Source organism: Macaca thibetana, chromosome 13, assembly GCF_024542745.1.
Source record: "Macaca thibetana thibetana isolate TM-01 chromosome 13, ASM2454274v1, whole genome shotgun sequence".
Lineage (NCBI taxonomy): Eukaryota > Metazoa > Chordata > Mammalia > Primates > Cercopithecidae > Macaca > Macaca thibetana.
Genome location: NC_065590.1, coordinates 12,807,357 through 12,835,232, shown reverse-complemented (window position 1 = coordinate 12,835,232; position 27,876 = coordinate 12,807,357). Strand labels below are relative to the sequence as shown.

The window sequence follows — 27,876 nt, the reverse complement described above, 5'->3', positions numbered from 1 at the left end:
CATCAGATTGGGCAAATATTAAAAAGCCTGACAGCATTAAGTACTGCTGAGGATATAAAGACATGGGAACTCACATGTGCTGCTAGTGAAACTATATGTTTGAAAAGCAATCTACAAGGAACTTAAACAAATTCACGAGAAAAAAAAAACAACCCCATCAAAAAGTGGGCAAAGGATATGAACAGGCACTTCTCAAAAGAAGTCATTTACACAGCCAACAGACACATGAAAAAATGCTCATCATCACCGGTCATTGGAGAAATGCAAATCAAAACCACAATGAGATATTTCATGCCAGTCAGAATGGTGATCATTAGAAAGTCTGGAAACAGGCCGGGCGCGGTGGCTCAAGCCTGTAATCCCAGCACTTTGGGAGGCCGAGACGGGCAGATCACGAGGTCAGGAGATCGAGACCATCCTGGCTAACATGGTGAAACCCCGTCTCTACTAAAAAATACAAAAAACTAGCCGGGCGAAGTGGCGGGCGCCTGTAGTCCCAGCTACTTGGGAGGCTGAGGCAGGAGAATGGCGTGAACCCGGGAGGCGGAGCTTGCAGTGAGCTGAGATCCGGCCACTGCACTCCAGCCTGGGTGACAGAGCATGACTCCGTCTCAAAAAAAAAATAATAATAAAATAAAAAATAAAAAAATAAGAAAAGAAAGTCTGGAAACAGCAGATGCTGGAGAGGATACGGAGAGCTAGGAATGCTTTTACACTGTTGGTGGGAGTGTAAACTAGTTCAACCATTGTAGAAGACAATGTGGCGATTCCTCAAGGATATAGAACCGGAAATACCATTTGCCCCAGCAATCCCATTACTGGCTATATACCCAAAGGATTATAAATCATTCTACTATAAAGACACATACACACATATGTTTATTGCAGCACTATTTACAATAACAAAGACTTGGAATCAACCCAAATGCCCATCAATGATGGACTGGATAAAGAAAATGTGGTACATATATACCATGGAATACTGTGCAGCCATAAAAAAGAATGAGTTCATGTCCTTTGCAGGCGCATGGGATGAAGCTGGAAACCATCATTCTCAGAAAACTAACACAAGAACAGAAAACCAAACACCGCATGTTCTCATTCATAAGAGGAAGTTGAACAATGAGACCACATGGACACAGGGAGGGGAACATCACACACCGGGGCCTGTCAGGGGCAAGGGGGCAAGGGCAGGGAGAGCGTTAGGACAAATACCTAATGCATGCGGGTCTTAAAACCTAGATGATGGGTTGACAGGTGCAGCAAACCACCAAGGCACATGTATACCTATGTAACAAACCTGCACATTCAGCACATGTATCCCAGAACTTAAGGTAAAATAAAAATAAAAAATAAAAAAAAGAAAAGCAATTGGACAGTATCAACTACATAGCCCAGCAATTCCTCTTCCAGATGTGTAACCTGGGACAACAGTTCTCAAAGTTCTCTCCCCAATGCCCTGGCAGGGGTCCATTAAGCCACAGCTATTTTCATAATAACATTAAGATGCTATTTTGCTTTTTCATTCTCATTATCTCATGAGTGTACAGCAGAGTTTTCTGGAAGTTAAATAATATGTGATATCACACAGATTAAATGCAGAAGCAGATATGAGAATTCAATTTCTTGAGCTAGACATTAGAGATTTTTAAAAGTATAAGACACTTTCACTCTTCTCTCTAATCTTTTTGTTTTTGAAATGAACATATACTTGTTTATCTTGTATGTGTCATTTAAAAAAATTAAAGTAACATTATTTATAAAATTATTAAATAAATACCTAACATTTTCTCAGTTTTAGTTTCGAATAGGGTCAACACTGGCAGGTATAATATGCATAACTAAAAGCTCTTTGGGGTCCTCAATGATTTTTAAAAGTGTAAAGGGGTCCTGAAACCAAAAGGTTTGATAACCACCGTCCTGGTGATTCTCACTAGGACGTAAATGTCTCACATTTATGTGCAAAAAGATATGGATCAGGATGTCCATTTTAGCACTGTCTTAGGCAGTAAGAAATTGGAAACAAGCTGGAGGGCCATCCCTAGGGGACTTGCATAAATACTTTAATATATTTGTAAAATACCACACTGTATTGCAGTTATCGTGAATGAACTAGGTGTATGTGAATCAATGATAAAAATATCAAAAGCAACATTGAAAGAATAAAAAGCGAGTATCAAAAGAATATATTTAGTGGCCAGGTGCGGTGGCTCATGCCTGTAATCCCAGCACTTTGGGAGGCTGAGACAGGTGGATCACGAGGTCAGGAGTTCGAGACCAGCCTGACCAACATGATGAAACCCTGTCTCTATTAAAAATACGAAAAATTAACCAGGCATGGTGGTGTGCATCTGTAGTTCCAGCTACTAAGGAGGCTGAGGCAGGAGAATTGCTTGAACCCAGGAGGCGGAGGTTGCACTGAGCCAAGATTGCACCACTGTACTCCAGCCTGGGTGACAGAGCGAGACTCTGTCTCAAAAGATATATATTATATATCACATATATAATATATCATATATCACATATACAAGATATCATATATCACATATATATCATATATCACATATATCATATATCAAATATATAATATACCATATATCACATATATAATGTGTATTACACATCACATATATAATACGTGTTACATATCACATATCTAATATGTGTTATATATAGCATATCTAATATGTGTTATATATCACATATATAATACATGTTATATATCACATATCTAATATGTGTTATATATCACATATATAATACGTGTTATATATCACATATATAATATGTGTTATATATCTATTTAGTATTATTCCACATATATAAAATGTAAAGACACAATGCATTGTTTCTGGAAACATAAACATGCAGGTATACTTAAATTTTTAAATATTAATGGCTAAAATAAAATAATACCGACAATACCAAATGCTGGAGAGTCTGTGGAGCAACCAGAACACTCATACACTGCTGGTGTGAACACCAACGGGTGTTACCACTCAAGAAAACAGTTTGGCAGTCTCTTACAAAGTTAAATATACCCTATCATATGATCTAGCTATTCCACTGTTGGGTGTTTATCCAAGAAAAATGAAAGTAGTGGTGGTAATACACACAAAGACATGTACATGACTTTTTTTCTCTATTTCGTTCACAGGTGTGGAATGTACTTGAATGTTTATAGTAGCTCTATTGTAATCATCAAACACTAGAAACAATCCAAATCTCCTTCACAGGTACATGGATAAACAAACTGTGGCATATCTGTACAATGAAATATTACTTAGCAATAAATATCCACAACAACTTGAATGAATCTCAAAAGCATAATGCGAGTGAAGGAAGTCAGCCTCAAAATATCACATACTATATGATTCCACTTATATTATACTTTTGGAGACAATATTCATAGTGATGAAGAACAAATTAGTGGTTGCCAGGGGATGGGTGGCAGGAGGGTATGAGTATACAGGGATAGCAGGAGAGAGTTTTTGAAAGTGATGGAACTATTCTGTACCCTGATTGTGGTGGTCATTATACAAATCTATGCATGTGTTAAAATGCATAGAACTATAAAAGTTTGAAAAGCAATTTTTACATTATTTTTTAAATTTAAATTTTATTTTTAAATGAACTTTTTATTTTAGAATAGTTTTACAGAAAAGTTGCAACGATAGTACAGACAATGTGCATAAGCCCCACACTCATTCCCTATGAACACCCGACATTAATATGGTACATTTGTCACAACTAATGAACCAATATTGCTAGGTTATTATTAACTAAAATCCATCCCTTACTCAGATGTCCTTAGTTTTCACCTATGTCCTTTTGCTAGTTCAGGATCCCATCCAAGATACCACATTATATTTTATCATCATGTCTTCTAAGGCTCCTGTAGACTGTGACAGTTTCCCGGGCTTTTCTTGTTTTTGATGACCTTGACAGATTTGAAAAGTACTGACCAGCTGTTTTGTAGAATGTCTCTCAGTTGAGGTTTGCTGGGGTTTTTTGTTGTTGTTGTTGTTGTTTTGTTTTTGATTCAACTAGGATTTGGAGTTTTGGAGAAGAAGATCACAGAGAAAGTGCCATTCCCATCACATCATATCAGGGATTCATACTATCTAAATGACTTATTATTGTTGATGTTAACATTTATCAGCTGGCAAGGTACTGCTTGCCAGTTTCTCCACCATAAAGCTTATGCTTCCCACCCTCCTTGCCATATTGTGCTCCTGGAAGGAAACAATTACGTGCAGCCCACACCTAAGTAGTGTGCAGTTATGCTCCACCTCCTCGAGGAAGGAACATCTACATAAATTACTTGGAATTCTTCTGCATAGGAAACTTACCTATTCTCTCACACTTATTTACTTAATCATTTACTTATATTAGTATGAACCAATGGATGTTTATGCCGTGAATTATAATTCAATTCTGCATTGTTATTGTTATCATTATTTCGCTCTAATTGTTGGGAGCAACGCTTTATGTTGATTCATGTGTCCCTTTGACACAGCCCCATTGTTATATGTGAGTGTGTTTAGCACTTCTTCACTTTCTGGCTCTATAAGAAGTCCCAGGATCATCTTGTATATTTCCTGCCCCAGCCCTAGAATCAGCTGTTTCTCCAAACAGCCCTGGTTCTTTTATTGGAGAATGGTGTTAGACAGCAAGATCTGGGCATGGGTGTGCTAAATGATACTGCAGTGTCATCTTCAGGCCCTCTTAGCTGACAGAGCAAGAAAATATATGTCTGTATACTTACCAATGTACATATGCATATCCATAAATGTGTCCATTTGTATCAATATTAGGCTACCCACGAGTTCATAGTGATGCCTCCTACTCTAATTTATCATGTATCATTCTAACCTTCCCTGTAACTTGTCTGTAACCTCCAACCAGTGAGAAGCCTGGCTCCCAACATCTGCTATACATTTACTCAATTGATCAATATCTATATATGTGTTTACTGGCTTCAAAATTGTGAACCTATGCCCCTAAGGGAAACAATTTTACCTATTAAAGTACAGTAAAGTTCCTTTTAAAAGTTCCTTTTGCTTTAAGTCATATAGTCTCCATTCATTTTCAAGGTCACTTTGGTCAGCACTTTTATCAGTGAGGTTATTTCATGCATTTCTTTTTTTTTTTTTTTGAGACGGAGTCTCGCTCTGTCGCCTAGGCTGGAGTGCAGTGGCCGGATCTCAGCTCACTGCAAGCTCCGCCTTCCGGGTTTACGCCATTCTCCTGCCTCAGCCTCCCGAGTAGCTGGGACTACAGGCGCCCACCACCTCGCCCGGCTAGTTTTTTGTATTTTTTTAGTAGAGACGGGGTTTCACCGGGTTAGTCAGGATGGTCTCGATCTCCTGACCTCATGATCCGCCCGTCTCGGCCTCCCAAAGTGCTGGGATTACAGGCTTGAGCCACCGCGCCCGGCCATTTCATGCATTTCATTCATTCACATATTTCATGCACAAATTCTTGTACCTCAGTCTTCATCCTACCTAGGTATACTTCAACTTTCTAAATGATTTTTATTTAATTTGCATGCATTAGAGTTTACTCTTCATACTGTAAAGTTCTATATGTTTTGACAAATGAATAATGTCACTTATTCACGTGTACAATATCACTCTGAATAGTTTCATTTCCCCAAAAAATGCCCTGTGCATCACCTACTCAACCTTTCCCCTTTCCCAAATGCCAGGCAACCACTGATCTGTTTGCTGTCTCTATAGCTTTGCCTTTTCCAGAATGCCATATAAATGGAGACTTTTCAAACAGGTTTCCTTCACCTAACAATATGCATTTGACTTGCACATGTTTTTGCATGGTTTGATAGCTAATTCCTTTTAATGGCTGAATAGTACTCCATTGTTTGGTTGGATGACAGTTTGTTTATCCATTTTCCAATTGAAGAATATCTTGGTTGCTTTCACTTTCTGATGGTTATATTAATTTTAAAAAAGCTGATAACAACATTAATGTGTGGGATTTTGTGTGCACATAAGTTTTCAAATCAGTTTGATAAATACCTGTGCTGGATTTCATAAGACATCAATCTAAATTAATTTGTTTTTCTTTTCACGATCACTGGAGGAAAGGATCTAAATTATTTTTTTCATTTCATTTGTTTTTTCCTCCAAGAGTGCTTTGAAAGTGTATTTAGATGGCATATCTTCTGTAAATATTTTTATTTTCACTTTGAAGTAACAGTATGATTAGATATAAAATTCTAAGTTTAAACATTTTTCTTGAAAATTTTTAAATATGTTCAATTGTCTTACGTTTCATTTTCCTACATTAGACTACATCATACTTTAGAAATACCACAGTTTTTAAAACGGCATTTTTATCATGTCAGTCTTTGAACATAAAAGTTCTTCAAGGTATGAAAGTTCTTCAGTACATAAGCAGAAGACCAGGCACAGTTGTTCACACCTGTAATCCCAGCATTGTGGGAGGCCAAAGCGGGAGGATCAACTGAAGCCAGGAATTTGAGACCAGCCTGGGCAACCAAATGAGGCCCTGTCTCCAAAATAAAAATAAAAATACATAAGCAGAGCTTGGAAAGTGGATGGGCTACCACCTTTTTCTAACACTCAGTAGTGGATATCAGTCAACAGGTTCACCTGATAGACCCATCATCTTCACATCTTATATCTCACATAAGTGAAATTGAGCACCATTTGTCATTCTGTGACTGCTTATTTCACTTAGTCTAATATCACAAGGTTCATCCATGTTTAGCATGTGATAGGGCCTCCTTTTTTAAGGCTGCATAATATTCCACTATATATGTACACCACATTTTATCCACTTATCTGTCAGTGGCCATTTGGATTGCTTCTACCACTTGGATATTCTGAGTACCCTGCAATGAACATGGGAATGCAAATACCTCTTTGAGATCCTGATTTAAATTTTTTTGGATAAATGCCCAGAAGTGAGATTGCTAGATCTTAGGGTAGTTCTATTTTTAATTTTTTGAAGAATCTCCATACTATTTTCTGTAGTGGCTGCACCATTCTACATTCCCAGCAACAGGGCAAAGGGGCTCCAATTTTCTCCACATCCTCACCAACATCTTTTTTTTTTAAATTATTTTTTGTATAACAGACCTCCTAACAGGCGTGAGGTGATATCTCACTGTGGTTTTGATTTGCATTTCCCTGACAATTAACATTGTCTTTTCACTCTGTTTGTTATTTTCTTTGTTGTGTAGAAGGTTATTTATTTATTTATTTATTTTTGAGACACAGTCTCATTTTGTTGCCCAGGCTGAAGTGCAGTGGTGCACCCTCAGCTCCCCAGCTCACTGCAGCTTCGACTTCCTGAGCTCAAGCTACCCTCCCACTTCAGCCTCCTGAGTAGCTGGGATCACAGGCAGGGCACTACACCTGGCTAATTTTTTGTACTTTCTGTAGCGATGAGGTTTTGTCATGTTGACCAGGCTGGTCTCAAACTCCTGAGTGTAACAGATCCACGCACCTCGGCCTCCCAAAGTGCTGGGATTACAGGTGTGAGCCCTTGCACCAATCCCAGAAGCTTCTTAGTTTAATATAGTCCCACTTGTCTGTTTTTGCTTTTGTTGACTGTGTTTTGGTGTCATACCCCCAGCCCCAAAACATTACCAAGACCAATGTCATGAAACTTTATAATTTTGCTCTCCTCTAGGAGTTTTACGGTTTCAGGCTACTTTAAAAATTTAAAAACACTATTCCATTGTCTTTTTGCTTCTAGTGTTGCTATTCAGAAATCAGATGTCAATTTGATTCCTGGTCACTTTCTTTTTTTTTTTTAATCGCCTTTTTCTTAAAAACTTTTAGCACTTTGTCTTGACGGTCATATATTTTATTAAAATGTACATAGGATTAAGAAAATGTGGCACATATACACCATGGAATACTATGCAGCCATCAAAAAGGATGAGTTTGTGTCCTTTGTAGGGACATGGATGCAGCTGGAAACCATCATTCTTAGCAAACTATCACAAGAACAGAAAACCAAACACCGCATGTTCTCGCTCATAGGTGGGAACTGAACAATGAGATCACTTGGACTCGGGAAGGGGGACATCACACACCGGGGCCTATCATGGGGAGCGGGGAGGGGGAGGGATTGCATTGGGAGTTATACCTGATGTAAATGACGAGTTGATGGGTGCTGACAAGTTGATGGGTGCAGCACACCAACATGGCACAAGTATACATATGTAACAAACCTGCACGTTATGCACATGTACCCTAGAACTTAAAGTATAATAATAATAAAAAATAAATTAAAAAAAATGTACATAGGGTTTTTTGTAGTTGTTTCTGGTTGAACACAGGAATGATATATAGACATTACACCTGCTCTCAGTTCTTCACATGTTTGTTTGAAAACAGCCAATCTCATCACAGCCATTCTTTTTTTTTTTTTTTCCCTGCCCTAAGCCATTCTTAACTAGGTCATTAAAACAATCTTTGAGCAAGCGCACGTCTGCCAGGATGGTGGCCTCGCTGCTTGCACCAAAAATACACTTCCGGCTGCCTCACAACTCTGGCTCTGCACCATTGTTTTCAATATTTGTTGGCCTTACTTCATTTTTTACAACTTTATATTTTTAATAACTTTATCTGAATAGACATATAATTCATATACAATGCAATCTACTCCTTCAGAGTGTACAATTCAATGATTTTTAAGATATTTCCTCGGTTGTGCAACTATCACCGTTACCTACATTTAGAACATTTTCTTCACCCCATAAAGATATCCCACACCCTCTAACAGTCGCTGCCATTTATCTTCTCCCCCAATCCTCTGGCAAGCTTTCTGTCCCTATGGATTTGCCTATTGTGGACATTTCATAAATGGAATCATCCAACATGTAGCCTTTAGTAAATGGCTTCTTTCACTTAGCGTACTATTTTCAAGGTTCCTCCATGCTGTAGCAGGTAGAAGTACTTTATTCTTTTTTATCACCGAATAATATGCTATTGTATGGATATGCCACGTTTTGCATATCCATTCATAAGTTAATGAACATTTGGGTTGCTTCCACTTTTTGACTGTTGTCAATAATGATGCTGTGAACATTTCATTTCTTCTTTTTTTTTTTTTAGCAGTGGGGTCCTTCTGCATTGCCCAGGCTGGAATGCAATGGCTATTCACAGACAAGATCACAGCACACTGTGACCTGGAACTCCTGGGCCAGGGGATCTTTTTGCCTCAGCCTCCCAAGTAGCTGGGACTTCAGGCATGTGCCACCATGCCCATTGCTATGAACATTTTAAACAATTTTTTTTTGGTGTGTGGACATATATTTTCAATTCTGTTGGTTATACATACAGGAGTGGAAATGCTGGTCGTAAGGTAACTATGTTTAACATTTCGAGGGCTGTTAAATGTTTCCAAAGTGACTACACCATTTTGTATTCCCACCAAGAAAATATGAGAGTTCCTATTTCTCTGCATCTTTGTCTTTGGTATTTTCAGATTTATGGATTTTAGCCATTTTAATAGGTACGTAGTGGTATCTCATTGTGGTTTTAATTTGTATTTTTTCTTTTTTTTTTTTTGAGACAGAGTCTCGCTCTGTGGCCCAGGGTGGAGTGCAGTGGCCGGATCTCAGCTCATTGCAAGCTCTGCCTCCCAGGTTTACGTCATTCTCCTGCCCCAGCCTCCCGAGTAGCTGGGACTACAGGTGCCCGCCACCTCGCCCAGCTAGTTTTTTGTATTTTTTTTAGTAGAGACGGGGTTTCACTGTGTTAGCCAGGATGGTCTCGATCTCCTGACCTTGTGATCCGCCCGTCTCGGCCTCCCAAAGTGCTGGGATTACAGGCTTGAGCCACCGCGCCCGGCCTAATTTGTACTTTTTCTAATGACAAATGACATTGAACACCTTTTCCTATGCTTATTTTCCATCTGTATATCTTCTTTAATAAAATGTGTGTTCAGCTCTCTTGCTCATTTTTAATTGGAGAATTTGTTTTCTTATTAAGTTTTAAGAGGTTTCTGTATATTTTGGCTATAAGACTTTAATCAGATGTGTTATATACAAACTACATGATAATTTCAAAAATGAAATTAAAAAAACAAGCCATGAGAGGAAGAAAAAAAAAGGATGCTGGGGGTATTTCGGGGCACGGTCTCTGGAGCTGGTGATCCTGAGTCCTGCTTCAGGCTTTGCTCCTTGTTAATGGTATGTTCTCCCCGAGTCTCAATTTCTCCCTCTGAAAATGGAGAAAAAATAATATTTCTCTTTGAATGTGGTTGTGGGAACTAAAAGAGGTGATGTGTAAAGATTGCTGGTGCTTAGTAAAGATTCAGTAAATGGTATTTTAAATGAACTTAACTTACCCAGGATTCTCTGGGCAGGGATGGGAGGAACCAGACACAAATCTTGGGGTTTCTGCTTTCAAAACTCATGTCTTTTCCATACTGTCCCCACTAGAGGGCAGCATTAGAAGTCAGGCAGCCCTGGGGGGCCAATTTTACCTCTGCTACCTGCTAGCTGGGTAACACAGGGAAGGTGACTTCACCTCCTCTCTGAGTGTCAGTTTCTCTTCTCTAGAGTGAGGGTTGGATGAACTAATACACATACGTATATATGTGTGTGTGTGTGTATAAATATGTCTAGCACTATCTCTGAGACATAGTGTATGGTATCTATTTCGTTCATATACATGATGATGATTATTTTTTTTTTTTGGAGATGAAGTCCAAATTTGTTATCCAGGCTGGAGTGCAGTGACACTATTTCGGCTCACTGCAACCTCCATCTTCTAGGTTCAAGCGATTCTCCCACCTCAGGCTCCCAAGTAGCTGAGATTACAGGCGCCCACCACCGTGCCTGGCTAATTTTTGTATTTTTAGTAGAGACGGGTTTCACCATATGGGTCTGGCTGGTTTCGAACTCCTGACCTCAAGTGACCCACCTGCCTTGGCTCCCGAAGTGCTGGGATTACAGGCGTGAGCCACCACACCCAGCCCATTTAAAAATTTTTTACTTTATGTTTTTCATGTCAGATAGGTACTGTGCTGATATTATAGCAAGGTTTGAGGAAAACACATCTTACACGTGAGCATGCAAACCCAATCATCACACTTATGAGCGGCAAAAGGATCTATACACACTGTTTAAAAGATGCACCATGGTGTATTGGGAAAACACAAACTAAGAGACAGGAGTCCTGGGCTTGTGGGCTATCTTGGTCTTACCTTGCTAAGTGACCTCATGTAAGTCTTGACCTCTCTAGACTTTGGACTACTCTTCATCTAGGCCAAAACATCAGAGTGACCAGTGGGGGTGGGGTAGCTTTCAAAATCCCAATTAAAAATATGAAATATATATATGTGAATGGTTAACGCCAAAAGCAAGAGAACAGATGCCTCTGAAGAAAAAGAGAAGGGGATGAGATTAAAGAAGGAGGTTCAACTGTATTTACAGTGCTTTATTTCTTAAAGAAAAATTGGAGTAAATATGGCAAAATGCTTAGCTTTGCTAAATCCATGTGGTAGAACACAATGGACAGTGTTCTCTATGCTTTTAAAAAGGAGAAAAGAGTTTGGTGAAAAGGAGATAGAGGATGGAGTGTTGGGTAAGGACATTCCAGGCACAAGGAAGTGAGCTGAGACACAGAAGAGATAAAGAGCATGGAATTTTTCAAGATATTTTGATACATAAAATTCAAGGAAGGGAGTGGCTGAGATAAGCAAGGAGAGGTAGAGAGGTCAAGTCAAGGAGGGCCTTGTGTGCCAAGCTGGGGAGTATGGACTTTATCTTTTCTGCTGTGGAGGTAGGAAGGACAGTCACCAGAGTTGTGTGATATGTACTTTTGCAGTTTGAAATCATTCGTATGTTTGTTCTTCATTCATTGTTTCATTGACCCACTGCCTTTCCAATCTCATGCCAGTCTTTGTTCTGGGCATTACAGATGCAGTGTTGAACAGGATGGGCACCATCTTTTCTTTGATGGAGTTCCCTCTCTTGGCAAAGCAGAGACTGAAGTAATTGATTATAACATTGATTAATTGCAAATGTGATTCACTACTCAGTAGCAGTGTAGAGGCTGGAGGCAAGGACACCACTTAGGGCTTTAATATTACAGTAGCCCAGAAGAGGGAATTAGAGGCCCTGGACCTGGGCAATGGCAGATAAGATGGAGATGAAAAGACAGCATTGCAAATATTCTAGAAAGTGATGAGTGGTTGAATGAGGTGGGGAAGAAGAAAGAGCAAATCATCAATGGTATTTCGTCCTGAGTGCCTGGGGGGAGCAGTGGTACCACACTTTGTGAAGGAGAATAATGTCTTCTAAGTCCTTTCTATTTCTTGCATTTATGGTCCTCAAAATTGTTCAGCATCTAGGGTCCTTGTGTTTTCTGCAGAACATAATGAAATAATGATATTTGTACTCTGCAAATAAAATATATAATTTTTTGATAAGTCATGCATCATGTTATATTAATTTCTAGCATAAGCAAGTAAAAATAGGCACTTCGGTTTGAAGTAAAAATTCCAAGAGAAAGAGTTAAAATTAGAAAACATAGTCATTGTTTTTTTCTCTGAAAGTCTAGGAAATGACTTTAGACTTATACCACTTTAGCTGCAGAAAACCTTGGTCTGGCTTGAGGATGCCAGGATTTTTCAGGAACATCATTGGAAGACCTCTATCTTGTATAGTGAATCAGGGCCCTTCCTGGTGGTACTTACAGAGAATGTTGCAGGTATCCTAGTTTTCCTTCCTAGTTGCAGAGAAAGGAGTAATGGAGGGAGAAGCAATAGCCCTACCAGGGGGGATTTTTGGTGCTGATACTGGTAGCGGGAGTATCTGTCTAATTCTGAAGCTTCTGGTGATACCAGGATTGGAGGAATTTTCAGTCAAGAATGGGGCTTTCAAATAAAGTGAAGAAAGGCAGACAACCCAGTTTTTTAAATGGGCAAAAGATTTGAACAGACATTTTTCCATTATTAATGCCAATAAGCACATGAAAAGTGGTCAACATTACTGGTTATTGGGAAAATGCAAATCACAATGAGATGCCACACCACACTCCCTATTTTAGCTGTAGTCAGACAGACAGACAGACATGGAATGTGGAAAGTAAAACTCTGTGACATAATTTTTTTCTTTTGAAATAGGATCTCACTCTGTTTTCCATGCTGAAATGCAATGGCACAATCATTGCTCACTGCAGCCTCAAACTCCCGGGCTCAAGCGATCCTCCGGCCTCAGTCTCCTGAGCAGTTGGGATTACAGGCATGTGCCACCGCTTCCAACTTTGTCTTCCATTTTCAACCAAAATCTCCAAAGCACAAATTATTAGGCAAAAGGACACCCTGAGAAAAACCTACAAAAACACTAAATGCAAAAGGCTAAAGAGCATAGAAGTAGTCAAATTAGTGGTATTCAGAGAAATGCAAATTAAAAGAATAACTGCTGGAGAATACACTTTAGCTATCAGACTTGGAAAAAATTAAACATCTAGGTAATGCCAGGTGGTGTTGGGGATCAGGGATTTAGGAATTGTCATGTGCCACTGGGTGGATGTATAGGTTGACAAAGTCATTCTGAAAACTTCTCAGTTCTGTACCTGGATAGGTATCCCCCTATATATATAGAATTCTCTATATATATAGAATATACAGAATTCTCATATACATGTGGGGTTGCTTTGGCAGTTTTACAGTTGGAAGCAATCTGGTTATCCATCACTTGAGAACTGGATTAGTAAAATGTGTCATATATATCTGAAGCAGTTAAAAGCAGTAGTCCGGACATACAGATAGCAACATGGCTAGATCTTAAAAATGTTGAGAAACGCAGAAACGGAATTAAATATATACAATTTTAAGACACGTGTCCACAAAAATGGATGTTCTACCAGAGCATATACAAAAGAAGGATACAAATCTAAAATATCAAAGCAATTGCATCTGGGGGAAGGGGAATGAAACTAAGAAATGGAAAGAAAAGTGTATGAATAAAGGGATGAACGGATGGATGGAGGGATGGATGGGGGAATGGATAGGGAGATGGGGGGAGAGGATGGGTAGATGAGTAGGTGACGTACGAATTTCTCAAACAAGAGAGGGACCTTGCAAGGACTTCCAATGACAATATGCCTCAACTGAGGAGAACGATTACATCAACCCTCTGCATGAGAAGTGCCATCTCAAAAACAAAACAAATCCCTAAATATCAAAGTAATCTCTAGCAACATTGATGAATTTTCATCAAGAAAGCATTTTCAGGGCAAATTCTATTAAGATCTTTGCCTTCTTGATTAGCTTTTTGTGCAGCACTGGAGATCTTTATTGAATCTTACTTGTGCCAGACACTGTTCTAGGCGCTAGAGGTGCATCCATGAAAAAACAAAGATCTCTGTCCTCAAGAAGCTTATATTCTGATGATGAAGAAAGACAATAAACAGAAACATTGTAGCTATATCAATTTTGTAGTATAATATATCAAAAGTACCTTTTTAAAAAAAACAGGGTAAAATAGATCAGGAAGATGTGAGGCAGTTTTTTAAAAATAATTATTATTAATAGAGAAGTCACTTTGCACCTCACTGAAAAGGGGACTTGAAGAAACTGAGGGAGGAAGCTAAGAAGATATGTGAGACAAGAGTTTCCAGGAAGATGAATGAGGCGGAGCAAAGGCCCTGAGGCAGAAGTGTGCTAGGAGAGCAGTGTGGCTGGAGCCACGTGAGGAAGAGGGGAGCAGTGGGCTATGAAGTCAGAGAAGCAAGGATGGGGCTGCATCTGGGCAATCATGCGGAACCTCAGAGGCAATTGTCAGGACTTCGGCTTTTACTCCGAGTGAAAATGAGAGCCATTGCCGGATTTTGAGCATTTTGGTCAGTGTGATGAGATCAAACTGTGCAGGGCAGGGGTAGAATCAGTGAGAACAGTTAGAAGGTCAGCGTAGGAATCCAGGTGAGAGACAGTGGCAGCTTGCAGCACAATTAATGGAATTGAGATGGTTAGAAGCCATTAGATCTTGGATACTTTGTTTGCTTATTTTGTTTTGAATTTTTGGCGTGAATATATATAATAGATTTACTATCATTTCTGTTTTATAGAAATTGCATCATATTAGATACATCTTGCTCTTCTCACTTACCAGTAAATTATGGAAACTTCACCAAATCATCTAATATAAAGTTAATTCTTACAGTGGTAGTGAGATGCCTCACAGTGTACATTCAGAAATGTATTCAACCACTGTGCAGTCATACCTACAGATATTGTAGGTTCAGTTCCAGACCATCTCCATAGAGTGACTATCGCAATAAAGCAAATCACACACATTTTCTGGGTCCCAGTGCATATAAAAGTCATATTTACACCATGCTGTAGTTTATTAAATGTGTAATAGCATTATGGCTACAAAATGCATATACTTTATCTATAAAAAATTCTTGGCCAGGCACAGTGGCTCACGCCTGTAATCCCAGCATTTTGGGAGGCCGAGGTGGGGCAGATCGCGTGGTCAGGAGTTCCATACCAGCCTGGCCAGCATGGTGAAACCCCGTCTCTACTAAAAATACAAAAATTAGCCGAGCATGGTAGCATGCACCTGTAGTCCCGCCTACATGGGAGGCTGAGGCAGGAGAATCACTTGAACCCAGGAGGCGGAGGTTGCAGTGAGCCTAGATCACGCCATTGCACTCCAGCCTGGGTGACAGAGTGAGACTCCATCTCGGGGGGAAAAAAAAAAAAAGCTAATGATTGTCTGAGACTTCAGCAACTTTTAATCTTTTTGGTGGTGGAGGGTCTTGGCTCCATGTTAATGACTGCTGACTGATCAGGGTGGTAATTGCCAAAGGGTGGGGTGGCTGTGGCAATTTCTTTCTCCTTCCTTCCTTCCTTCCTTCCTTCCTTCCTTCCTTCCTTCCTTCCTTCCTTCCTTCCTTCCTTCCATCCTCCCTCCCTCTCTCCCTCCCTCCCTCCCTCCATTTGGTAAATTTGTAGATTACTATAATGGGCCAAAGCTCATCAGATGGCAGTTTTTTGGTTTTGTTTTTGTTTTTTTTCTGAGACAGGGTCTCACTTTGTTGCCCAGGCTGGAGTGCAGTAGCACAATCTTGGCTCACTGCAACCTCTGTCTCCTGGGTTCAAGCAATCCTCCCTCCTCAGCACCCCTAGTAGCTGGGACTCCAGGCGCACACCACCACGCCCAACTAATTTTTGTATTTTTTGTAAAAACAGGGTTTCATCACCATGTTGACTAGGCTGCTCTTGAACTCCTGAGTTCAAGTGATCTGCCCACCTTGGACTCCCAAAGTGCTAAGATTATAGGTGTGAGCCACTGTGTGTGGCCTGCAGTTTCTTTTTTCTTTCTTTTTAAAAAAAATTTATTTATTTATTTTATTTATTATACTTTAAGTTCTAGGGTACATGTGCACAATGTGCAGGTTTGTTACATATGTATACATGTGCCATGTTGGTGTTCTGCACCCATTAATTCGTCATTTACATTAGGTATATCTCCTAATGCTATCCCTCCCCCTCGCCCACCCCACGACAGGCCCTGGTGTGTGATATGCCCCTTCCTGTGTCCAAGTGTTCCCATTGTTCAATTTCTACCTATTAGTGAGAACATGCAGTGTTTGGTTTTCTGTTCTTGCTATAGTTTGCTGAGAATCATGGTTTCCAGCTGCATCCATGTCCCCACAAAGGACATGAACCCATCCCTTTTTATGGCTGCATAGTATTCCATGGTGTATATGTGCCACATTTTCTTAATCCAGTCTATCATTGATGGACATTTGGGTTGGTTCCAAGTCTTTGTTATTGTGAATAGTGCCACAATAAACATACATGTGCATGTGTCTTTATAGCAGCATGATATATAATCCTTTGGGTATATACCCAGTAATCGGATGGCTGGGTCAAATGGTATTTCTAGTTCTAGTTCCCTGAGGAATCATCACACTGTCTTCCACAATGGTTGAACTAGTTTACAGTCCCACCAACCGTATAAAAGTGTTCCTATTCCTCCACATCCTCTCCAACACCTGTTGTTTCCTGACTTTTTAATGATCGCCATTCTAACGGGTGTGAGATGGTATCTCATTGTGGTTTTGATTTGCATTTCTCCAATGACCAGTGATGATGAGCAGTTTTTCATGCATCTGTTGGTTGCATAAATGTCTTCTTTTGAGAAGTGTCTGTTCATATCCTTCGTCCACTTTTTGATGGGGTTGTTTTTTTTCTTGTAAATTTGTTTGAGTTTTTTGTAGATTCTGGATATTAGCCCTTTGTCAGATGAGTAGATTGCAAAAATGTTCTCCCATTCTGTAGGTTGCCTGTTCACTCTGATGGTAGTTTCTTTTGCTGTGCAGAAGCTCTTTAGTTTAATCAGATCCCATTTGTCAATTTTGGCTTTTTGCTGCCATTGCTTTTGGTGTTTTAGTCATGAAGTCCTTGCCCATGCCTATGTCCTGAATGGTATTGCCTAGGTTTTCTTCTAGGGTTTTTTATGGTTTTAGGTCTAACGTTTAAGTCTTTAATCCACCCCGAATTAATTTTTGTATAAGGTGTAAGAAAGACCACAATGAAGTTTGCTGTATCCATTGGGTCTTTCTTTCACAAAATATTTCTCTGTAGCATGCAATGCTATCTGATAGCATTTTTACCCACAGTAGAGCTTCTTTCAAAATTGGAGTCAGTCCTCTCAAGCTCTGCCCCTAATTTATCAACTAAGTTTATGTGTCATCTTAAATGTGTTGCTGTCATTTCAACAACATTCACAGCATCTTCACCAGGAGTAGGTCTCATCTCAAGAAACCATGTCCTTTGCTCATCCATAAGAAGCAACTCCTTGAGTGTTAAGTTTGATCATGAGATTACAGCAATTCAGTCACATCCTCAGGCTCCATTTCTAATTCTAATTCTCTTGCTATTTCTACCACATCTGCAGTTACTTCCTCCACCAAAGTCTTGAACCCCTCAAAGTCATTCATGAGAATTGGAATCAACTTCTTCCAAACTCATGTGTATGTTGATATTTTGACCTCCTCCCATGAATCACAAGTATTCTTAATGGCATTTAGAATGGTGAATCCTTTCCAGAAGGTTTTCAATTTACTTTGCCCAGAGGAATCACTACCTATGGCATCTAAAAACCATATGAAATTTATTTCTTAAAAAATAAGACTTGAAAGTCAAAATTACTCCTTGCTTCATGGACTACAGAATGGATGTTTTGTTAGCAGGCATGAAAATAAGGTTAATTTCCTTTTACATCTCCATCAGAGCTCTTAGGTGTTTAGATGCATTGTCAATGAGCAATTATATTTTGAGAGAAATCTTTTTTATTTTTTTTTTCCTGGCAGTAGTTTTCAACAGTGGGCTTAAAATATTCAGTAAATCATGCTGTAAACAGGTGTGCTGTCATCCAGGCATTGTTGCTCCATTTATAGAGCACAGGCAGAGTAGATTTAGTCCTAGGAATTCTGGAATGGCAGATGAGCATCGGCTTCAACTTAAAGTCATCAGCTACATTAGCCCCTAACAAAAGAGTCAGCCTGTCCTTTGAAGCTTTGAAGACAGATATTGGCTTCTCCTCTCTAGCTATGAAAGTCCTAGGTGGCATCTTCTTCCAATAGAAGGCTGTTTTGTCTACACTGAAAACCTGTTGTTTAGCATTGCCACTTTCATCAGTGATCTTAGCTAGATTTTTTGAGAACTTGCTGCAGCTTCTACATCAGCACTTGCTACTTCACCTTGCATTTTTATGTTATGGAGACGGCTTCTTTCTTTAAATCTCATTAATCAACCTCTAGCAGTTTCGCACTTTTCTGCCACAACTTCCTCACCTCCCTCAGCCTTCATAGAATTGAACAGCGTTAGGGCCTTGCTCTGGATTAGGCTTTGACTTAAGGGGATGTTGTGGCTGGTTTGATCATTTATCCAGACCACTGAAACTCTCTCCCTATCAGCAATAAGGCTGTTTGGCTTTCTTATAATTAATGTGTTCATTGAAGTAGCACTTTTAATTTCCTTCAAGAACTATTTCTTTGCATCCACAACTTGCCTAGCTTTCAGCCTGTCTCAACTTTAGGTATGTCTTGCTCACTAAGCTTGATCTTTTCTGGCTTTTGGTTTAAAGTGAGAGACTTGTGACTCTTTCTTTCACTTGAATGTTTAGAGACCATTGTAGGTTATTAATTGGCCTAATTTCAATATTGTTGTGTCTCAGGGAACAGGAAGGTTTGAGAAGAGGGAGACAGACAGGGGAATGGCTGGTCGGTGGAGCAGTCAGAAATACATTTTTTGAATAAGTTCACTGTCTTATATGGGTGTAGTTGTGGTATCCAAAATGATTGCAACAGTAATATCAAAGATCACTGATGACAAATCACAATAACAGCTATAAAAATAATAAAGTTTGAAATATTGTGAGAATTCTCAAAATGTGACACAAAGACACACAGTGAGCACATGCTGTTGGAAAAATGGGGCCAATAGGCTCAATACAGGGTTGTCACAGCCTTCAATTAGTCGTAAAAGATGCAGTCTGTTAGGTACAATGAGGCAAAGTGCAATAAAAGGAGGTATCCCTGCACATCCATGTTGATATCTCTTCACTTCATTTTCACTATTTATGTCTCTGAAAACAATACTAAAGTAAACATCCATGTACATGTATTTTTAATTCTGTTATTTACTGTTTTTAGAAGAGACTGGGTTTCCCTATCTTGACTGGGCTGGTTTTGAACTCCTGAGCTCAAGCGATCCTCCCACCTTGGCCTCCCAAAGTGTTAGAATTACAAGCATGAGCCAGCACGCCCAGCCAATAAATATGTATTAGTATGCACTACTGCTTTTACTAATATGGGATAGATTCTTTTTTTTTTTTTTTTTTTTTGAGATGGAATCTCAGTTTGTTGCCCAGGCTGGAGTACAGTGGTGAGATTTCAGCTCACTGCAAACTCCGCCCTCCAAGTTCAAGCAATTCTCCTGCCTCAGCCTCCTGAGTAGCTGGGATTATAGGCACCTGCCACTGCACCTGGCTAATTTTTTTTTTTTTTTTTTTTTTTTTTTTGTATTTTTAGTAGAGATGGGGTTTCACCATCTTGGCCAGGCTGGTCTTGAACTCCTGATCTCGTGATCCACCTGCCTCGGCCTCCCACAGTGCTGGGATTACAGGCGTGAGCCACAGTGCCCAGACTTAAGCTTCTTTATGACATCTTAAAACAGTGTATGGGATAGATTCTAAAGGAATGGGATTGCTGAGTTCAATGGCAATGCAACTAAAAACATTGTATTATGGAAAATTTCAGACATGCACAAAGTACAGATGATAGTATAATACAATAAGCCTCCATGTACCCATCACTCTGCTTCAACCATTACCAGAACATGAGTAAACCTGTTTCATTTAAATGCCCTCTCCCCTCGCCTTCTCCCCACCCCAACAAATGCTGAATTATTTTGAAGCAATCTGGTATATACTTCTAAGGTAAAGACAGGATTTTCTGATACATGGAATGAATGACGTGTATGGGAGGGAAAAAGAGGAGTCAAACATAGTTCCGAGATTGTTGGACTAGACAACTGAAATCTACCATCAACAGACATGGCAAAGTCTAGGGTTGTGGGAAGAAGCATATTTGGGGGGAAGATCAGGCATTTGGTTTTGTACAGATTGAGTTTGTGACTTATTAGGCAGCTGATTGGAGGGATCTCATCATCAGTGGAGTAAAGAAATTTAGTCTGGCAGAGAGGAAGGAGTTGGAGAGATTTGGGAGTCACTGACTAGTGTTATCCATGAGCCTGGATATCAGACTGTGAGAGTAGATAGAAGAAGAAGACCAATGCCTACGGAGGCAGAATAACAGCCTCTGAAGATGTCCAGGCTCCTGAACCTGTTACTGTGTTATCATAAATGGCAAAGGGACTTTGCAGATGTGATGAAGTTTAAGGACTTTTGGATGAGGAGATTATCCTGGATTTTCCAGATGAACCCAATCTAATCACATGGGTTCTTAAAAGTGGAGACCCTTTCCCTGCTATGGTCAGAGAAATCTGTTAACGATGGAAGAAGAGTCAGAGGTGTAATGTTGCTGGCTTTGAAGATGGAGTAAGGGAACCAAGAGCCAAGGAATGCAGGCAGCCTCCAGGAGCTGGAAACAGCAAAGATATAGATTCTCCCCTAGAGCCTGCAGAAGTTAATACAGCTCTGCGGACACCTCTTTAGCCCAGGGAGACCCATATTGGACTTTTTTTTCTTTTTGAGATGCAGTCTCACTCTATTGCCCATGCTGGAATGCAGTGGCGTGATCTTAGCTCACTGCAACATCTGCCTCCCGGGTTCAAGCGATTCTCTTGTCTCAGCCTCCCGAGTAGCTGGGACTGCAGGTGCATGCCACCACGCCTGGCTAATTTTTGTATTTTTTTAGTAGAGACAGGGTTTCACCATATTGGTTAGGCTGGTCTCAAACTCCTGACCTCGTGATCCGCCCGCCTTGGCCTCCCAAAGTGCTGGGATTACAGGCATGAGCCACTGCACCCAGCCATATTGGACTTTTGACCTCCAGAACCGTAAGATAATAAATTTGTATTGTTTAAGACACCGAGTTTGTGGCAACTTGTACAGCAGCAACAGAAAATGAATATGCCTTCCTTCATTGAAGGGTAGAGCAGAGGGAGCAGCCCAGGGGACTGAGGGGCAGCCAGTGACAAAAGGAGAAAAGAAAGCCTGGCGTAGTGGCTCATGCCTGTAATCCCAGTGCTTGGCTGGGCTGAGGCAGAAGGATCAATCCCTTGAGCCAGGAGTTTCAGGCTGTAATGAATTCAGACTGCACTCCAGCCCGAGCAAAAAGAAATACCTTATCTCTCTCTCTCTCTCTTTTTTTTTTTTTTTTTTTTTAAAAAGGAAAGATATAGAGAGGAAAATGAAGTGAATGTGGATCCTGGAAGCAAAAGAGGAGGTAGCCAGAGCCAGGGCCTTGTGTTACTGACAGGTCAGTTAGGATGAAGACAGGGACGCAGCCACCGCAATTAGGAAAGTTTAGGGTAATTCTTTTGAAGACAGAGGAACGAAGAACTGTGATGACTGTTAAGAGATATTTGTTTTTATTGTTGTTCAAAATGGGAGAAATATTATATAACACTTTCAGTTAACAAATATAAAAAAATTTTAAAAATGGGAGACATAACATGTTTGTAAGCTGATGGGAGTGACATAGAACAGGAGAGAAACTGGTGTTTAGAATGAGCGGGGACCAGCTGAGGATGTCCTTGAGTCACAGGACAGGGTCTAGTGCACAATTAAAATGACTTTTTTTTGTTTTCTTCTTTTTTTCCATTTATTTATTTATTTAAAGAGATGGGTTCTTACTCACTGTGACCTCGAACTCCTGGGCTCAAGCAATCCACCTGCTTCAGCCTCCCAAGTTGCTTGGGACTACAAGTGCATGCCCCCCGCTCCCCCCCCCCCACCCCCCCACCCCCGCCTCCTGAATTGGCTTTTGACAGGAAAAAGAATGGCAGCAAGTGGGTGAGCAGAAGATGTGGCGGCTGCTGCTGGGAGCGGGTGGCTATGGTGGGAGTCTGTGGACCTTCTCTTCCGTTTGCACCAGTTTCCTCAGCAGGAAGATTAAGGCAGAGCAAGGAGCTTTGCAGAGAGACACGATGTAGAAAAGTCCTCTCTGAGAGTGGGAAGCTGAACGGGCTAGGAAAGAACAGTCTGATTCCCAGGCCAATTAAGGTTCAACTATTTCCAAAAGGAAATAAATGAAACAGAAAGCATCACTAAAAATCAATGTGCAAAGTACACATTTTCTCCTGATGCTCGATCTCCAATTCCCAGCCCTCATTTGCCTGACAGGAGTTTGTGAGCCGCTCTTGGTCTTGGTCTCTTAGCAACTTTTTGGCCCCTGGGCTCTGTGCTGTTTCCTGCCTCCCTGAAGCTAGTCTGATGAATATCCTGTTCTGTTTAAGGCCAGATGAAATGAATTTTTCTGTTTCCAGCTGCACCACACCCTTTAGCGACCTCCCACTGAGTTCTGGTTTCTGGTCTAGACAAGACAGTTAGTTTTTTTTTTTTTTTTTTTTTGATTTTTTTGTTTTTTGCTCATTTGCATAGCAGAGACTATTGACATCAGCCAGATCCCAGTAAGTGCACAAACCTGTCTCAGTCCAGTTTCTCAGCCCCAGCCCCGCTCTAGCCTCCTCTCCCAAGTGGGAGCTCCCCTTTCCATGGAGAATATATATAGCAAAAGTCCCACATATGAGTAACAATGACACACAGCCTATAGAGAAGACACCATGATCACCAAGGTGTGCTCTTGCACAGACCCTGAGCAGCCAGGGGAAAAGGAGCACGACCCTGGACAGCGATGGGGAGGAAGTGCTAATTACAAAGGTGTGGTCAAAGCCAAAATGTTCCTAATGCAGTTTGCTCATATTCTGGCTACATATAGGACTCCCAGGGAGGTGAAGCTAGAAAGAACCAACAGACCTAGAAGAGCAGGTCTAGTTCGGGAGATATTTTACATGCATAGGAAATGGTCTGTACTTCCTGTGGAAGCTTCCAGGACTCCCTGCTTTGGGCCTCTGCTCCACTGGGAGTGAAATATTCGCTCTTTTAGCTGGAGGATAGCCCTTTTCCTACCTCCGTAATCCCCTTCACCCATTCCCTCCACCTAGAGACCTCTCCTCCCCGAATCTCCAACAACCCAAATCCTTTTCAGTGTCAAGTCCCTTTTCAAATTTTACATCGTCTGTCAAGGCATCCTGGTTTCTTCCACTAGTTTTCTTAAGCTGCTGCTTCTTCTTCTTTTTTTTTTTTTTTGAGATGGAGTCTCACTCAGCCCAGGCTGGAGTGCAGTGGCGCCATCTCGGCTCACTGCAAGCTCCGCTCCCGGGTTCACTCCATTCTCCTGCCTCAGCCTCCCGAGTAGCTGAGACTACAGGCGCAGCCACCACGCCCGGCTAATTGTTTGTATTTTCAGTAGAGACGGGGTTTCACCGTGTTAGCCAGGATGGTCTTGATCTCCTGACCTCGTAATCCACCCGTCTCGGCCTCCCAAAGTGCTGGGATTACAGACGTGAGCCACGGTGCCCAGCTTTAAGCTTCTTTATGACATCTTAAAACAGTGTATCTCAAATCTTCTTTTTTTTTAATATCACCCTACTAAGGCATCTTTTTAAAGACATTTTCTTCCCTAGATCACCCCTCCCCTAATGAAATTGTGATAGCCCATGGTAAGAGTGTCCAGGAGAAGGTGGGGTCTCCAGGATGTTCAAGTCAAGGTAATAAGAAAAAAGCAATACAAGTCACATGGCTGAAGAACTGGCATGCCTGATTTTCTGCACTGGCCTGAGTGAGGTTCTGTCCACAGGATTCTAAGTTCTTTCATCCCGTCTTTGATCAGAATACCATTCATTCAGATACCAAAAATCTGGCTCAGACATTGGATGGAAGGCATACTCGAACCAGCAAGGACACGCAAAATACAGAATATAGCTCCATTTTGAAACTCTTAACTTTTGAATCAAGTAAACTATGGATAGATTACAAAAGATTATTCACACTACAAAAGGCCCTAGATTGTGTCTTTACATAGTAGTGTGTGGTGAGCTAGAGAAAACAGAGTTTGATTTACAAAAAATATTCACAAAGTTTTGGGAATACACATGTTAGATTAAACATAGTACACTAACATAGACTCTGAGTATTCAATATCAAAAAATCATTATTTAAAAATACATATTGTTTTTGTAATTATAAAATAATGCATATTAATTATAGAACTCTAGAATATATATATATAAAACCTCTCCCAAATTAAAATCACATAACATTACCATGCAAAGTTTATTATTGTTAATAAACAGCCTATGTCCTAATTTTTTTTTTTTTTTTTTTGAGACAGAATCTCGCTCTGTCACCCAGGCTGGAGTGCAGTGGTGCGATCTCGGCTCACTGCAACCTCCGCCCCTCCAGGTTTAAGCAATTCTCTGCCTCAGCCTCTGGAGTAGCTGGGATTACAGGCGTGTGCCACCACGCCCGGCTAATTTTTTGTTTTGTTTTGTTTTGTTTTTAGTAGAGATGGGGTTTCACCATCTTGGCCAGGCTGATCTTGAACTCCTGATCTCTTGATCCACCTGCCCCGGCCTCCCAAAGTGCTGGGATTACAGGCATGAGCCACCGTGCCCGGCCTGTCCTTCTAATGTTTTTTAAACGAATATTTGTCTTAGTTTCTAAGATTGAGATCAAGCATCACATATTGTTTTGTAATCATACCTTGATTTACACAAAAGGTAACCATTTTTCAATACTATCAAGTATCCATTGATACTACACTTTTTCCCAGTTATATGGTATTCCATCCTATGAATGGACTGTGAATTATTATTTAATCTCTTATTAATGTTTCAAGTGTGTGTGTCTGTGTGTGTGTGTATGTGTGTATGTCTATTCTTATTTGAGATGGAGTTTCACTCTGTTACCCAGGCTGGAGTGCAGTGGCATGATCTTGGTTCATTGCAACCTCTGCCTCCCGGGTTCAAGCAATTCTCCTGCCTTAGCCTCCCAAGTAGCTGGGATTACAGGTACCCACCACCATGCCTGGCAATTTTTTTTGTCTTTTTAGTAGAGACAAAGTTTCACCATGTTAGCCAGGCTGACTATTATATTTTTTGCTATTCTAAACGGTTGAAAGTAAGCATCTTTGCAGAAATCTGTGCTGTCATTGATGGTCATTTCCTTAAGACAAATTTCTAAAAATAAAATGACTGGTTCAAAGAGTATGAAACATTTAACAACTTAAAATACAGGGTGAATGGCCGGGTGCAGTGGCTCACACTTGTAATCCCAGCACTTTGGAGGCCGAGGCAGGTGGATCACGAGGTCAGAAGTTTGAGATCAGCCTGACCAACATGGTGAGATGCTGTCTCTACTAAAAATACAAAAATTAGCCGGGCATGGTGGCGCACGTCTGTAATCCCAGCTACTCAGGAGGTTGAGGCAGGAGAGTCACTTGAACCTGGAAGGCAGAGGTTGCAGTGAGCCAAGATCACACCACTGCATTCCAGCCTGGGCGACAGAGTAAGACTTCGTCTCAAAATAAATAAATAAATAAATAATAAAAATACGGAGTGAATAGGCATCGGAGCATCTCAGGACATGGAGGAGACGGTGAGATGTTCACAGTAACGTTACAATCAGGGATCTATCTTATTGTGTATGAAGTTAGGTGAGGTGAAGAGTGGTACTGACTAGATTATGGCTTTGAGGGTCATGCAATCAGGCTTCCATTAGACATAGTTAAAAAGAACTTTCAACATTTTCTACTCAAGATTTTAAAAGATAAACTTTATCAAGGAATAATTTAAATACAATAGTATGCACCCATGTTAAGTGTTTAGCTCCACGACTTTCAATAACCATAATCAAGATATGGAACAAATAGTTCCATCACACCAAAAATTTTCCTCATGCCCTGTCCCAGGCAGTCCCCACTCACCACTGATCTACCTTCCATCACTAAAGATATTTCTCTTTTCTAGGGTTTCACATAAACATAAACACAGCATGCATGTTTGTGTGTGTCTGACATATTTCTTCAGCATATTTCTGATTCATCCACATCCTTGTGTGCATTTCTTTTTACTGAGGAATATTTCATTTTATGAAGATAACACAAGTTGCTGTCAAACAGCTATTGATGGATATTTATTTCCATTTTTGGAATATTATTAATAAAACTGTTATGAACTTTTGTGTACAAGTCTTTGAGTAGACATATTGCTTCATTTCTTTGGGATGATACCTGGGAGTAGAACTGTTGGATGATAGAATATGTATATGCTTAGCTTTATAAAGAATTGACACTTTTCTAAAGTGGATGCACCATTTTACATTCCCATCAACAAAATACAAGGGTTTCAGTTCCTCTACATCTTGCTAACATTTGGCATTGTAAATTTATTTTAGTCTATTAGGTAGGTAGTAGAATTTCATTGTAATTTTCAAAAATTTTTATTTTTTAAATTGACAAATAAAAATTGTATACATTTATTGTGTACATCTTGTTTAGAAATATGTATACATTATGAAATGTCTAAGTCAAGTTAACTAACATGCATGACCTCATGTATTTATCATTTTTTGTGTGTGGTGAGAACACTTAAAATCTACTCTCCTAGCACGTTTTATGAACATAATACATTAACTATAGTCACCATGTTCTACAATGGGTCTCTTGAACTTATTCCTCCTAGCTGAAATTTTGTATCTTTTGACCAGCATCCCATTGTGTTTTTTTATTTGCATTTCTCTGATGATTAATGATGTTGAACATTGAATCAGGGGCCAATTGGCCACTCACATAATTTTCCATGAAGTGTCTGTTCAAATCTTTACCCCATTTCAATTGGGTCATTTGTCTTTTTATTACTGAATGGTAAGGGTTGTTGGTATGAGTTCTTTGTCAGATACATTTAACCAAATATTATCTTCTAGTCTGTGACTTGCCTTTGCATTTTATTTTTTAAGTCAATCTCTGGTAAATAATCCTTTGTATTTTATTTTTATTTTATTTATTTTTTAGACAGAGTATCACTTTGTTGCCCAGGCTGGAGTGCAGTGGTGTGATCTCTGCTCACTGCAACTTCCGCCTCCTGGGCTCAAGCAATTCTTCCACCTCAGCCTCCCAAGTAGCTGGAACTACAGGTGCCTGCCACCACGCCTGGCTAATTTTTGTATTTTTAGTAGAGACAGAGTTTCACCATGTAGGCTAGGCTGGTCTCAAACTCCTGACCTAAGGTGATCCACCTGTCTTGGCTTCCCAAAGTGCTGGGATTACAGGTGTGAGCCACCGCACCCGGCCTCTTTTTGTATTTTATTAGCCACACTTTTTG

General features: G+C 40.2%; 1 non-coding gene across 1 annotated transcript; it reads right to left on the bottom strand.

The window, feature by feature from the left end:
- Nucleotides 1-11,013: 11,013 nt before the first annotated feature.
- LOC126934566 (small nucleolar RNA U13) lies at nucleotides 11,014-11,117 on the bottom strand. Its single transcript, XR_007719029.1, has one exon. It is a non-coding gene; the product is annotated as a small nucleolar RNA U13 (small nucleolar RNA).
- Between the last annotated feature and the right edge of the window lie 16,759 nt (nucleotides 11,118-27,876).